This window comes from Corvus kubaryi, unplaced genomic scaffold, assembly GCF_017639235.1.
Source record: "Corvus kubaryi isolate FWS band 111438036 unplaced genomic scaffold, C.kubaryi_AGA036_p1.0 37334, whole genome shotgun sequence".
NCBI lineage: Eukaryota > Metazoa > Chordata > Aves > Passeriformes > Corvidae > Corvus > Corvus kubaryi.
In genome coordinates this window covers 6,155,952-6,170,429 of record NW_024581108.1, presented here as the reverse complement: position 1 = coordinate 6,170,429, position 14,478 = coordinate 6,155,952, and positions in this window count along the sequence as shown.

Here is a 14,478-nt window from a genome sequence, read left to right as displayed (position 1 = left end):
CTTTAAAAGAAGTCATTATTTTTTCTCATACTTTGGTAAATTATTCTAAAGTGTATGAATTAAGCTTTTAGGTTTAATTAAAAAAAAAAAATACCACCAAATCCCAAACTTTGCATTTCAACATATTAGAGGACTAGAGATTTAAAATCCTTTAATATAAGCAATGAATTGGAAACTTACTCCTGCTAACATTTACATATAAATGTTATCACTGTTATTCATGTGGCAAACACTGATGTTCATTCATCATGACAGAAATGAGTGCTCTCAAATAAAAACCAGCCTATATTTATAACACCACATTGCACTGTTTATTTGCTTGTTTCAGTTTGGTTTTTTTCTGAATACTGTGCCTGTTTGTCTTCCAGAAAGTCCATTAGACTTTGATTAGGTTCAAGATAATAAGAAAAAACAGCAGATGCCTTCGTTTTAATTAAATCCGAACACGTGGATTTAGGTCAGGAAATAACTGTTTCAGTTAACAGAATCTTAGAGTGGTACCAATTAATTTTGCAGGTATTCCACCTTTTCAATGGGATCAGTTCACAGTATATCAGGTGGCAGAGCAAGATGCAGTAAAACCAGGGACAGCATAACAAGTACAAATTGAAATCCTATTTGCTAATCTACCTATTAGAACGCCGAACCAAAAGCAAGTCAGCTATATGGAAGCTGTAAAAAATGGTTATACAACAGTCATTACAATTGCAGTTTTAAGGATGTCACTTCTTACTTCTAACTCGGGGAAAAAAAGGACAAATAATTGGTTTAAGTTGAAACCTCTCTAAATGAATTAAAAACGTCATAGCATTCAAAAGTCTGCAAAATTGTTCAAAAGTCCATGAAAGGGATACTAAATAGAATACTAAGTAGAGTGGGCCATAATGAAGCCTGCTGATTTTTTGACCTCCAGCAGATTGCATTGTTCTTTCATTGTATGTGCACATTCTCTATGGGAGTGAGAATGAGAATTATTTGTTCAAATACTGAGAGATGCAAATGATGTCGTCACAGTTGTTTCCCTTCCTAAATTCCATCTCATAGCCATATAATGTATAGGGTAATGGAGTACTCAGTACAGATCTTTCATGAGTATCCCATGATCACAGGATTGACACTGGTTCATTGCATAAGAAGCAGTAATTTTCCAGAAAGTTAAAGAATATGATTAAAATCCACTTTCCATCAATTATTCCTACCCAGCATTTTACTTAATATCATACACAGTTGCCTTGAATTGCTAAATTAATGTTTACATAGACTCAAAATCTTCTGTAATTAAATACCTTTTACTTGAGGTAGAAATATTTGCATTGAACAACAAATGCAATGGCACAGTGTGTAAAAAACTGGGATGGGATAGGATGGGATGGGATGGGATGGGATGGGATGGGATGGGATGGGATGGGAAGAAGCAAACTTAGAGCAATAATTTGAACATTATTTTCAACTGCAAGGATTTTAAAAAAAAGAAAGTGTGACTTCTAGGTTTTCTTAATGTTACTATGACAACTTTCTTTACATCGAGTGGAAGCGTTCTAGGGATGCAAAAAAGCTCCTTGACCTTTGGCAAAATTTTAAGTTCTCCAGAAGTGCTCTACCTGTAGTATCCAAAGGCTCAGATGAAACTTAAACAGATTAAATTCTGCCTTTTCAGTTATATCTGTTGAATTTCATTTGAGTCGCTAGTACTACACACAAGAAAAAAAAATCCTTGTCCAGTAGTGTTTAATATGAGTAAATCTCAGGTTTATGTAGATATACTTAAGTGGCTTAGCATTGTTATTAGAAGTCTAAAACCTAATTTCCAACACAAATTAATTTTGACACTCAGGAGCCTTGCAGTTGGCAATGCCTTTACCTGTGGAGCTGATTTCCACTGATGCTACTGCCCCTTTGAAAGTACACACTCAAACATAAACACCACCATCATCCTCCAAAAAAACCCCAAATAAACAACAAAACCCCAAAACATTCACCATGCAACAGATTGTCTTCAAGAGCAGGCAACACTCTAATTAAAGACTTAGATGAACCTGGAAAACAAGATGTAGCTCAATGTGATTTCCCCAGCTATGGATCACACTAGACTAACCTGACAGCTTTTCTTCAATAGATTTTCAATACAACATAAGTGAGGTACAAAGAAAATCTTATCTAACAGGATTTCAGGAACGCATTACAGATGGTGTCACATTAGAGCTCGCATTAAAGTCAGAAAGTCAGGATTAGCAGATGAATTTAAAACATACAAGGAATTAAGGAGTTGAAGGAAAGGAAAATGACAGCAGTGAAAGGGAACACATCTGGTTAGAAACAGGCTATTTCAAATTCCCTAAGGATTACTCTCACAAAGTATTTCATTTAGTACTCTTATCAATGGCGTGGACCCAAATAGGAGTGAGAAAGTAACACTATCTTTAATAAAGAGGAAGTTGTCAGAGAGATGGAAATCTTGGGGACTGCAGTAAGAGAAGCACCAAAATTCAATTGCATAAAAAGAAAGTAATTTTCTTAGCTAACTTGGAATTCAGGCCCAGAAAGTACCTGAAGAAAGGACGTGAAGGAAGGATGATCATAGAACTGTGATACAGACCCAAGAGATTATATTATGGCCTTAGGACACACCAAGTAAGAAAAATTATATAATTCTACAAGACATTCTCTGGATCAATGCATAGTACACTCATGAACTGTCCTCAAGTAAGACAGAACAAGAATTGGTACAGAACAAGACCCTCGATGGAACAGAACAATGAGCTGAAAGTAAAGGGGGTTTTGGGTTGGTTAGTTGGTTTTGGGGAGGGGATGTTAAATCTAAGTATCTAAACAAAAGAATTGCAACAAGTAGAGCCAAGGCTCTGAAGAACTACTTTGATGCTAAAGGATACGTCTAACAGAACAAAAAACAGATCAAAACAAACCCAAACAAACAGGAAATGCTTTGTTGTGAGTAAATGTAGGCTAGAAATGAGAAAAATCCAAACCATTAGATCAATGATATCTTTCACGGTTTTCCTGACTGCTTTAAACATAAAGCTCACTAAATTAATGAAAGAAATTACATTACATGGAATTTGCAGTATTAGGGGACAAAATTTGGTGACATTAAAAGTTCTCTCCTGTTTGGAAGGAACCTATATCCATCACCTTACATAATTTTAGGAAAAATGAGTAACATCTTTTTACACCTAGAAATCAGAAAGCAGCACATGTAGCCGATTTACATTTAAAACCTGTTTTCTGCAGTAGAGGTCAATCATTCTGTCCATAACAGTGACCTCAGGGAAAAAAGCTTGCCATGTCACATAAGGAAAACACATTGTTCAGACACAGACCTTCTGAATTGACTGCATATTTTCACCATTATCAGGTCCTCATTATTTTGAGACTACTTGTAAACATCTTTTAGAATCTATCTGTGGCAAGAAAAAGTCATAGCAAACACAAAATAAATCTTTCCCTGATCAGAGTTGCTGACCTAAAATTTCATAGTCTTTAATATACTGAGCATTCCTTATTCACAATCCATTATCCATGATATATTCCAAAGTGTCAAGTAAATACAGTAAAACTCTTAATTACTGAAAAAATTACAGTTCTTCCTCTCCAAAAAGGAAGATGTTGGAGATAGATTAGCAACATCATGTGTAGATATTAACACTTAGCAATAATGCCAGGAGTATAATGGAATGTGTTTTTAATGGATACATCACCTGTTTATCTCAGGGAAAAAATAGATGCCCAAAATAAATTTTCTCTTCTCCCATCCCTGTTTCCTATCACTATTTCTTTATTTAACTCTTAGCCTCCTCTTCTACTGCTATTTACAGTTCTTCTGTCCTCAGTGCTCATAGCTCTCCTTCTCCCAGCCCATTCCACTCTGCATTTATGCATGTACTATTAGACAATATTTTAAATACCACACACACACTGCACCCACCCACCCTGAAGCTCATCCCCCTCAACAGAGTCCATGTATATATATACATATGTCACTGTTAAATTGCCCTCCCTTCATTGTGTGACAGATACAGACCTTGCAGCTCTCCACAATAAAAAAGTTTCCATCAGAATTGATAAAAACATTACAGGCAGGCCCACCTTCTGTCACTATCACCGAGCTCCAAGCCACAGTGAAATAAGACAACCATGAAGATTTCCAAGCCAACAGGAACCTTTCCTAGGAAGCCCATGGAGCCAGGAATAACACTGCACGTGAAGCTGCCACCTCTGCCCCAAATGCAGTAGGAACCCTTGCAGGAGGGCTCTTCTGAAGAAAATGTTCCATGTCTACACCAGACCCCAAGCCCAGGACTCAGCCTGGCTCTCTGAGGGCTTGTTTCCCATACTAGCACTTCCCTTCTTGAGGCCCAGGCTTTTACTGTGAACACTCTCTAAAACAGTCATGCTGTCCATAGCACAGAAACAGGCAATTCACTGGTCTTCTGCTTTGTGAAAAACTCTGTCCTTGTGTCTCTCTTTTAGCCTATGCAAGCAAACCTTGGGATCAGCATTGTCCTCCATTTGAAAAAAAATACTGCCTCATTTGGACCTTAGCTTTCATCTGGAAAAAACATCCAACTTTTGGTACAACCTAAGAAACCATTTATTAAGTGTACACCTTGCTCTGAAATATGGAACTTTCTAGTACAGAAGCACAGACCTCCTGTTTCTGAAACAGCAGTGACACTGTAGGGCACAGCCAAGCAAAGCAAAGAAACCACTTGGGCAGCTTTGCACGGCGTGTTTTTACGTTTATGCTCCTATTCCAGATCCATATCAAAATCCTACCTGATTTTAAGGAGCATTTTACAACTAAACCTGATTTAATAAATAAATAACTTTAAATCATTTACCAAGACCTAAATTGCTAAAATGCCTTCTTACTGGCTTTCTGAGAACATTTGATGTAAAGGCTGCCTGAGAAATGAGAAGGGCTGAGCCTCTAATTTGGAAATTTTGTTTCTCTTGGGCTGATGCACTACCCTTAATTTCAACTGCCGGCAGTAAACAACTTCAGTGTGAGGGCTATTAAGAAACAATCATTCAGGGTAAGCCTCATGGGTGACAGAGCTTGTGTTTCCAGGATTGAGTTTAAAACTGAACGGACACAAATATGGAGAAAATGCAACTCAGTGATTGATCAGCCAGAAATAAAATCTGGATCACAAAACTTAGTATTCTGGTTTACATGTCTGTGATTTTTACAAGTATGTGTCATTAAACTTGTGAGTAACTTTAATTAGAGACTCTTGTGACATGTGGACATATTCCTGAACTTAAAAAAAATCCTGGACAGTCTCAAAGTCCTACTCTAAAAATGTTCTAGTATGAAAATGGAAGTGTTCTTTTCCCCCACCATCGCAGTCTCAATCTTTTCATCCCTGTTTCTTTTATAAAAATCCAAAGAGATTTTTAACACAAAAATGAAACTGGTTTAGATATGGTAATGATCTAAGGCCTTTTATCCTATATGTATGCAGAAATACCAGAAGTCAAACACTTCTAAGCCTTCTCCCCTACTCCCTAGAATACTCCCATAACAATTCTTTCAAACTCTGCTGCGGATTTTGAGGCAGACTAATGCAGTGGCTGTTTCATGGCATAGCCTGAGGCTACAAATGCTCCCAGACCTCAAATGATATCCTTCAAAGTTTTCAGAAGTTTCTCAATTCTTTGTTTAGCTATCACATGGAGTCTCAAACACAAGTTTCACACAAGCCACCACTGAAAATAATTAAAAATCCCTCTGCCTTTAGAAATAATTAATTACAGAAAATACAACATATAGCATATGCTGACTGCATTTCATTGTTAAATCAGAGGTGTGCATTCTGCTCATGGGCACTGAAGGCCAGTTTCTCAATGAGTGCATAAACGTCACTTGACTTCAAAAAAAGATTTTTAACATTGATTTATCCCATGTCAGTTTACAATTGTGGACAAACCAATTAAAACCTTATAGTAGGGTTCCACCTGATTATGTTTCTGCATTTTCCTTAAATGTTTAGAGACAAATAAGGAAAATTAACACAAGTTTCATGAAAGTAGGAAACAGATACTTTTGACATAAGAATTACTTGATATTAAGGGTAAACCAGAGTCCACCTATATTCTGGGAACAGTTATCTGCCCATACATACACAATTTTACTTGGATAGTTATTTTTCTAAATTCACAACAAAAATATAGCATGAGAGCTGCAAAAGGAATTAATTATAAGACATATCAACTGCTGATGAGAACAATACTTTTCAAAATAAATATATGATTTTCAAAGTTTTCATGTTCTGAAAGCATAATTAGTTAACAGGCATTAAATACTTAGATTCAGAAGCATGCTTTGAAAGCAAGCTTGGTTTGTAGCTGGACAACAAAACAAAAAACAACTAACCAAAATCCTTACATGCAAAATTAAGCAAGCAAACAAGAAAGCTGCACATTTTCTTTCTACTGCACACTCTGTTTCTGATTTATGGGTGGTCCTGGCACAGGGAGGACTCATTCTGCTAACCTGCACCAACAGAAACTTCCCCATCTTCAAGGATTTTAAACCCTCAGTACTGCTCATGACACAGGCTTGGAGAAGGATCTCTAATACTGCAGATTAATAACTAGTGCTTCTGATAGTGCTTTTACATTTCCATATAAGACCAGAATGAATCTAGCAACATGGATCTGTTCTACTATTGCCATTCAGAACTCTGAGAGCAGTAAAACCCTTAAGAATTATGTCAGTTCCAGGCTGCTACTCTGAAAGGCTACCAACAACAAAGGACAACTGAGATATAGATAAAAATACTATGTTTCCCTCTCACTTCAAGGCAATGGGGATAAAATGTTTTAAATATGGTGCATCCCCTTCTCACAATAGTGAGAAGAAACACACAAAAGAAGGAAGAAAATATCTCAGTAAAATTTCTGCCTTTAAGTTGGAATGCAGCCAGACATGTAAGTGGCCAGAGACATCAGTCAAAGCATGGGCCTGTGCAGAACTGACACATCCACCACCACCCTGCCTGAGACATCCCATTCTGCCCTGGAGGAGAGCCACTGCGTGGGCACAGCACTCACCTTAGGGGATGCTCTGCATCAGCTGATAAACAAACAAAAGCTCTGCCTCTAGTCCTATATCTAGGACCATATGTAGTTCTGGCTGTGGATTTGCCTATGGAATGAGAATTTGCAATTGCCTCTTGTCTCTAAAAAAGTCACCATTTTGTGCAAAGTAACCTTTACAACCAAAGTCCTACCAGCAAAATTAAAGACAAGAGAAATGTGGCTCATTAGTGACATATTGTGCCAAATGACACAGTAACTAGGACAGATTGTTATCTCAGTCACCATGGAATGATTCAGCTCTAATTTCACTGTCTTCCATAGTGTTAGTATCATTCATTAGTTTCCTGTGGATGTATCCAGCATAAAGAAGGTTAGGATCAGGGTCATCTGAGCACATGTCTTGCACTGGGCTATAGTAGTAACCATGCTGATTCACCCCGAGTTCCTTATGACTCTACATTGTGGTTTGGATATATGTACACCTAATACAGTGCTGCTTGCATTTCTAGGATTGGGAAATTAAATTCTTTTTCAAAGACGTTCCTTTTGAGCAGAAGTAATATTTTAGCTTTCACTAATCTTGAGCTTTCAGTTGTGATTAAGGAGATCAGCATCAAAACCAAATGAAAAATTGAGCAATTTTACTTCTTTGAGTTTAATAAGTCCTTAATTTAAGATAGGATATTTATTTTCACATAAAGTATTGGCAATTCTTTGGCTTTGAATACCTTCCCTTTCAAAAATGAGGGAAAAAGCACTCCACTTGTGATTGCTTTGATGTTATATTTCCCCATCACATGGAATAACTCAAGCTCTCCAGACCCAAGCTGACATTCAGAAAGCCAAATGATCAAGCCATGTCAGTAACTTAGCTCCGTTTCTAAATATTTGGGTACTCTGCTTTTGTCTGTGTTTTTAATTGGACACAAAGACTATGAAAGCTGTTCTCATTCTTTTTCTGCTTTACCATTTCAAAGAGAACTTTTTCATATTTCTAATTATGATTGTCCAAAATGTTAAATGATGGAGTCCAGGAATTATACAATAATCATAACATTAATTCAAGTAAAACTAGCAATGAAAGTAAGCAATTCTAGTGCTATGGGATGAAAGAAAAAATTGAAAATATGATCCTAAAGGATCATATTTTTTAACCAGCCTCCCTGGCCCATCATGTTCCCCATACTCATCACTGGTGAGGCTGCAGTGAGTCCTGTGTTCAGTTTTGGGCTCCTTACTACAAGACATTGAGGGGCTGGAGCAAGTCCAGAGAAGGGCAATGGAGCTGGGGAAGGGTCTGGAGCACAAGTCTGATGAGGAGCAGCTGAAGGAGTTGGGGGTGTTTAGCCTGGAGAGAGGAGGCTCAGAGTAGACCTCATAACTCTCTAAAACCACCTGAAAGGAGGGGTAGCCAGGTGGGGGTTGGTCTCCTCTCCCAGATAACAGGAATCCTTTTAACTAACCAATACCAAAGTTGTGCCTTAATTTGTTGCTGCAGATGCTTTATTTAAAGGAATTTCTCATAGACTTATTACTGTGGCCAAGAAAATGAAAAGCAGTCCTTCTGAGAGTCTTTGTCAGGTTTCATGCTCATCACAAGCCAGCTGGTGCTTAAAATTAATTACAATTTGTTACCTTAGTAACACTAAATCATACTTGAAAGTTTCAATATTGTTTATCCTTATAGGTTTCCACAACAATTTCAGTTGCAATAGTAAAAGATTGAGGACCAAAGTTCAGCAGAAAAAGCAATCTAAACTGACCCCACCACTGAACCAGCACCCCTTTCTCTCCCCACCTTTCAAAAATGCATTTATAGCTTGTTGCACTCTGGTTTAAAACATCTGATCTTTGAGTATCTACCCTTAAAAGGCTGTTCATAAAATGCCTACTGTTCACATCAGATACCTGCTGCTCAAGTCATAGATTCTTAGACCTCTGCTAAATTGATATTGATTTATGTTCAATTAAAACCATAAGATAACTGGGCTGAAAGCAGAGACTGAGGAGCTTGTTTTGCTGTTTTTAAATAGAGAAGAATAAAGCTAGTTTTGTATACATCAGGCCACTCTCAGCAGTCCAAACTGCCCCTATACTTAGGATCAAGAAATGTCAGAAGAACATTGTCTTACTCAGTAACCTAGGCTTGAAAATGAAATTTCATTTTACTGGTAAGATAGGCATTGCAGTGTACAGATTTTGCTGCAGGGTGAGGGTGGAGGGTTGTAAACTTGGTGTCTAAATGCCTAGGTATACTTTGACAACCTGTTCTTTTCTACCTTAGGTTTAAAAGATTTTAAAGGTGAAGATCTTACTTACAATGCAATTGCCAAATTTGTAGCTTAATTTTCTACTTTCTACAGAAGTAGTTTGAGACTTTCCTAATTCTGTATAGTATAAAACACTACCCCAGCTAACAGTTCTGAACAAAGCTTCTTCATATCACTGCAAACTGATGACTTTATCCAATCAACTATGTCCTTGCAAATCATGAGCTGATACAGTCATACCCCTTACCCAAATTTTATCATCTCCACCATGAGATTTTCCTCCTTCTCTGAAATACAAGGAAAAAGTAGTCCTTTTGGGGTAAAGAACTACTTTTTTCCTTTTACAGCCAAGGCAATCCCAACACCCCCACACTGCAAGTGGTTTTCCACAGTTGCTTCCTGCTCTACAGTTTTTGTCACAAGAGCTGAGGGATGAGAAATTCCACCTGATTAACATGACCTCTCTCCTTACATGTCTGCAGGACAAAACTGGGAAAAAAAGCTCAGAGTGTGAGCAAGTCATGAGTCTTGAGAGCTCAGCTATGTGGCAGGAGAGCACATAGCTAAGGCTCAAGGTTAGAAGAAAATCAGTGGCTAAACTTGTCGATAACAGATCTTTCAATTCTCACTTTTCTGTCTCTTTGTCAGTACCTCTTCCACACTGCTACCTACCAAAACCTTCATAGTGCAACATTCAGCGCCTGCTGTCTCCTCTTCCTGATCCATGTGCCAATCACCCATGTTGGACACCTGGAGTGGGAGCCACCAGGTTTGTGTGCTGTAGGGAGAGCACCTAGCAGGGCTCACATGCTCAGAACAGCAGAGCTTCTCCTCCAGACCCTCTGGATGGCCTAACTCGGATGCACACACCCACCTCATGAGCCATAAAGCAAATACCCAAATCAGATATTCCCCTGCTAATGGGACCCGATACAGGCAGGTGCATGCATTGCCCCTTCAGAAAATTAGAGAATTTCACTGAGTTCCCTGGTTCTTGTAGAGCTTGGAGTAAGGCTATAAAGAGTAAATTGACAACTTCTGGGCTGAAGAATAGTGACCTCCCTTGGTAAAAATACCAGTATATCAACTGATGCAAAATAATGTCTATTCAGAAGGTGAAGGATGAAGTGCAATTAACCCTGCTTTGCAATCGAGGCATGTGTAGAGGCAGAGCTATGGCACCTGTGATCAAAGCAAGTCAAAGGCATTTCTTGAAAAGCACTATTTAAAACATATTCCCTCTTTCACAGTAACAGTAAAAATGTGCTCTTTTCACTTTTCCAGTTGCACAGAGAATTAGCATCACAGAGACACGGGGGTCCATGTTGGTCTAGAACAAAGCATGAAGCACATTAAAATTCCTCTTTCTTTTCACATATTATATAGAAGTTTTCAGGTATTTCTTTTGCAACTAATGTAACAGGTGAAACAAGAATGCTTGGCTATGAGAAACTCCACATTGAAGTGAAAGCGTATAGTAGCTGAGCACTGTAAGTGCTGAGTAAGTAGGCTGAGCAGCACAGAGTTGTAAGAACAAACCTGAATGTACAGGGATAGAAAGTCCTCTACTGTCCAGCAGGAGAAAGAGGGGAAGAAAAGCATGCAATTAAAATAATACATTCCTCCTGAACAGAGACAAAACCACGGGAGTACCCATTGGGTGAATTTAGGTGCACCTTTCCTTGAAGTGATCTATTCATAGAGCAGCCTGTTACTGCTTCATTAACTCTGGAGATCTGGGGTTGAGATGTACAGCACTGCTCTGCCTCTTGGATGCTACTCCATTCCAATGCAACTCTTTGTCACAATTAATATTAGTTAAGAACTAATCAACAAGAATAAAGATTGAAGAACTGAGTCATTGGAATTCATGTATTATGATACTGCAGGTTTCAAAGGTTGACATAGTCTGTCAGATCCTATGGAGTTTATTAGTCAAAATCAAATCCAAGCCTTTACCTAAAATTTTTCTAAAGCCTACCTTTCCTCAGCTCATATTGTCCCCACACATCTTCACTTGGCTAAACACAGCTGTCAAGAAGAATGCATAGTTTTACCCCTACCATACCTGTGCCACTGAAGTGCTTGCAAATAAAAGTAAATAAACAATGTTTAAAAGCTGGTCAATTTTTCATGCAGCTCTTATGCAATCATAGAATCCATCAGCTGCATTGCCATTTCAGCCAGAGACCATTTTATAGCAGAAACCACCAATCAAGTTGAAATTTCTACTAAGGAGGATGACATCTCAAAAAATTTGTCCCTGCTAATGAACTTCAAAACTGCAGCCTGGGCTCAGATCTTCTGTGTGACAGGCTAATATAGCACCTCACCAGTTTACCTGGCTCTCTTTTTTTTGTATTTAATCTTATGCTGCAGGTATGGGTATCTGCCCTCTGTGTGCACTGCTCATCAGATAACACTAGGTTGCTATAGTGATTGCTTAAAAAAGAGAAAAAAGTGAAAGCTGAATTGTGGATAACCCTGAGGCTAAAAGATGGATGAATTACCAATCCTGAAAATGAAACTTAAGTATCATTTTTCCTGAATTCTGCTGGAGCTGTTTGTAAGGGAGTATATTCTCCTTTATGAAATAAAGGCAATTTGTTTCTTCTATTAAATCTTTCTGATTGGTACCTGTGTTGAAGTGGTATCACAAAAAAAAGGGGAAAGTGAAGCGGTGAAAAAAATTCTGTATATTAATTTTGTACTTATCCAATATCTTTGTTTCAGGATCAAATGGAGTTAAAATTATCTTTATGTAACACAAAATGATATGAATCACAAGGAAGTTAAATAAGATGCCTAAGGCTAAAAAGGGTCATTACTTCCTGAGACCTGAACTCAATCACTCTACATTACTGTTTCAGGTAAAGGTTTATATGTTAAAGTCCTTAACAAAAATGTAGATGTACACAGACTCATGCACTTGCTTAGGTAATGAACATTTATACACTCATATATTTTATAGAGAGAACACAAAATTATAACCAAATATCTAATCAAAGTAAGCATTTCAGGCCTCACAATCCTTTAGTTTGAAGCTTAAATTGTCACACTTGCCCTCAGTGAAGCTGAAGAGCCCGATCTGCACTGGAGTCTGGGTGTATGCACCACCTACACAGCACTTCATCCCCTGCCGAGCCCTTTGCCCCACCACAGCCCGAGAGAAAGGCAACAGCCTTTCTCTGGCAGACCCTTAGGACGAATTGAGAGTCCCACAGAGTTCAAAATAAATCAATGAAACCTCAGAACAGCAAGTCTCTACTCAAAAGAGGGGATAGAAACACAAGTTGGGACCCAAAGTCACTGACATAAAAGGCAGCATCAGCATCCCCTAAGGGAACCCTGTGGCTTTAAAGAGTTTCTCCAAGAGTTGAAACAACCACTTGAAAGCTATGACTCAAACTAGCTGGCTTGCTGCAAGTGCAATAATTAGGATTCTATCAAAATCAACCACAGAGATAGATGCCAGGAGTAGCACCTATTTACAATATTCTGTCATTGTTTTAGTCAAACATTCACTACTGCTCTGCACGTTCAGAGGCAGAGATATTTCTAGATTTCTATGACATCAGGTTGGTGAATTATTTCAGGAATGCAGGCATATTTGAAGATGGTTCCATGGACAAATATGGGAAACTAATGCCTAACTAAACCTTCATTACTGACCTCATTTCTTTTCAGTTCCATGTACCAGAGGATTTAGCTGCATGTCACTAGCACCTTCCTCAGTGATCTTCATAGCTCTAATTTTAGTGGATTCAATCATCACACTAAGATTCCTTTTGCTTTAGAATTTCATCCACTGGGATATGTCAGTGCTGGTAGTAAGTGATAAACACTCTAGCATCTGAAATTTGTACCAAAAGATCAAAACACTGAAATTGCATGCTTGGAAACTGCTGGATTTTTTGCTGCTATTTTAGTCCTTATTGGCAAGAAATTTAGGGGAGAGTTCCTGCTTCTCGGGAGATGGGAAACTTGCAATAGTTTTCATTTCATCCTTCTGTTTTCTTAATTAATGGCAGGTACTCTGTCTCTCAAGATACATAGCCTTTGTCCTGATCCTTGACTGAAAGAACAAGCTTTAAGATAATGCATAAATTACCTGATAAATAGCCATCATCTCCCTGTCTGTAAGGCTAAACCGGCAGTGATTTAACCAGGGCATTCATACAAAATTATGCTCTTAGGGATAATATTCTCAGATACTGAGAAAAGCCATTGAAATATCTCATTTAGATCACACAGGAAACCTGCCAGCCACTGAGGAATAAAAACTTTAATGAAATGAAGGAATCTAATCTGACAAATATTTAGGTAAAGTTTCTAGTAAATGGCACAATATATTGTCATTCTCTCATTAGCTAATTTCAAATCTTAACAAAAAGTGACCATTTAAGTTTACTACTTTATCTGAGTGGAAGAAAAATCAGTCTCTTCATTCTATGAAGGTTTTAAAAGTCAGAAACAGGGCAGGTGGGAAGGCAAAAGGAAGAAAAGAAACTATTTGGTAACGAGCAGGAGAATGTGAAGTCTGTTACCAACTCCAAGACAAAAATAGCTACATTTGAAGTAGAGGCCTTAAGGTACCTTGTGTAATTTATGGACAGATGCAGGTTTAGAAGCATATATGACAGCCACAGTATTCCCTTCCCATAATGAAGTTAGCTAAGGGTATTTAAAACGTAATTTCTTAATCTAAAACTGAATAAAAGCCATAATTTCTCTTATGGGTATTTACACATTTGAGATAAAGTGATTACACAATGGAAATTCTAAAAGTAATTACTTCCCATACATTTATATTCCAGCCCAGAGATCGAATACCTGTTGGTTGCCTTTCTTACAGAGAATTACTTGAAAGTTTTTGCATCCTCTCCTAGGGCTGAAATACAATAGGAATCCACAGAGAACATCAATTTTCTTTGCTTTTCTAATGTTTACGACTTCCCTGTAGTGTTTATCAAGAAATATACAACTCCCCATAGTTAGAGCTGTGCAAGCTAACAGTAGGAATTTTTGGTGTTGATGGAGCTATTGATCATACAAACATTAAAATTATGTCCCCTGTAGTAAACGCCAATAAAACAGAGGTACATTAATCAGGAAATCAATAGCCTTGTCAATAGAAAGGCTA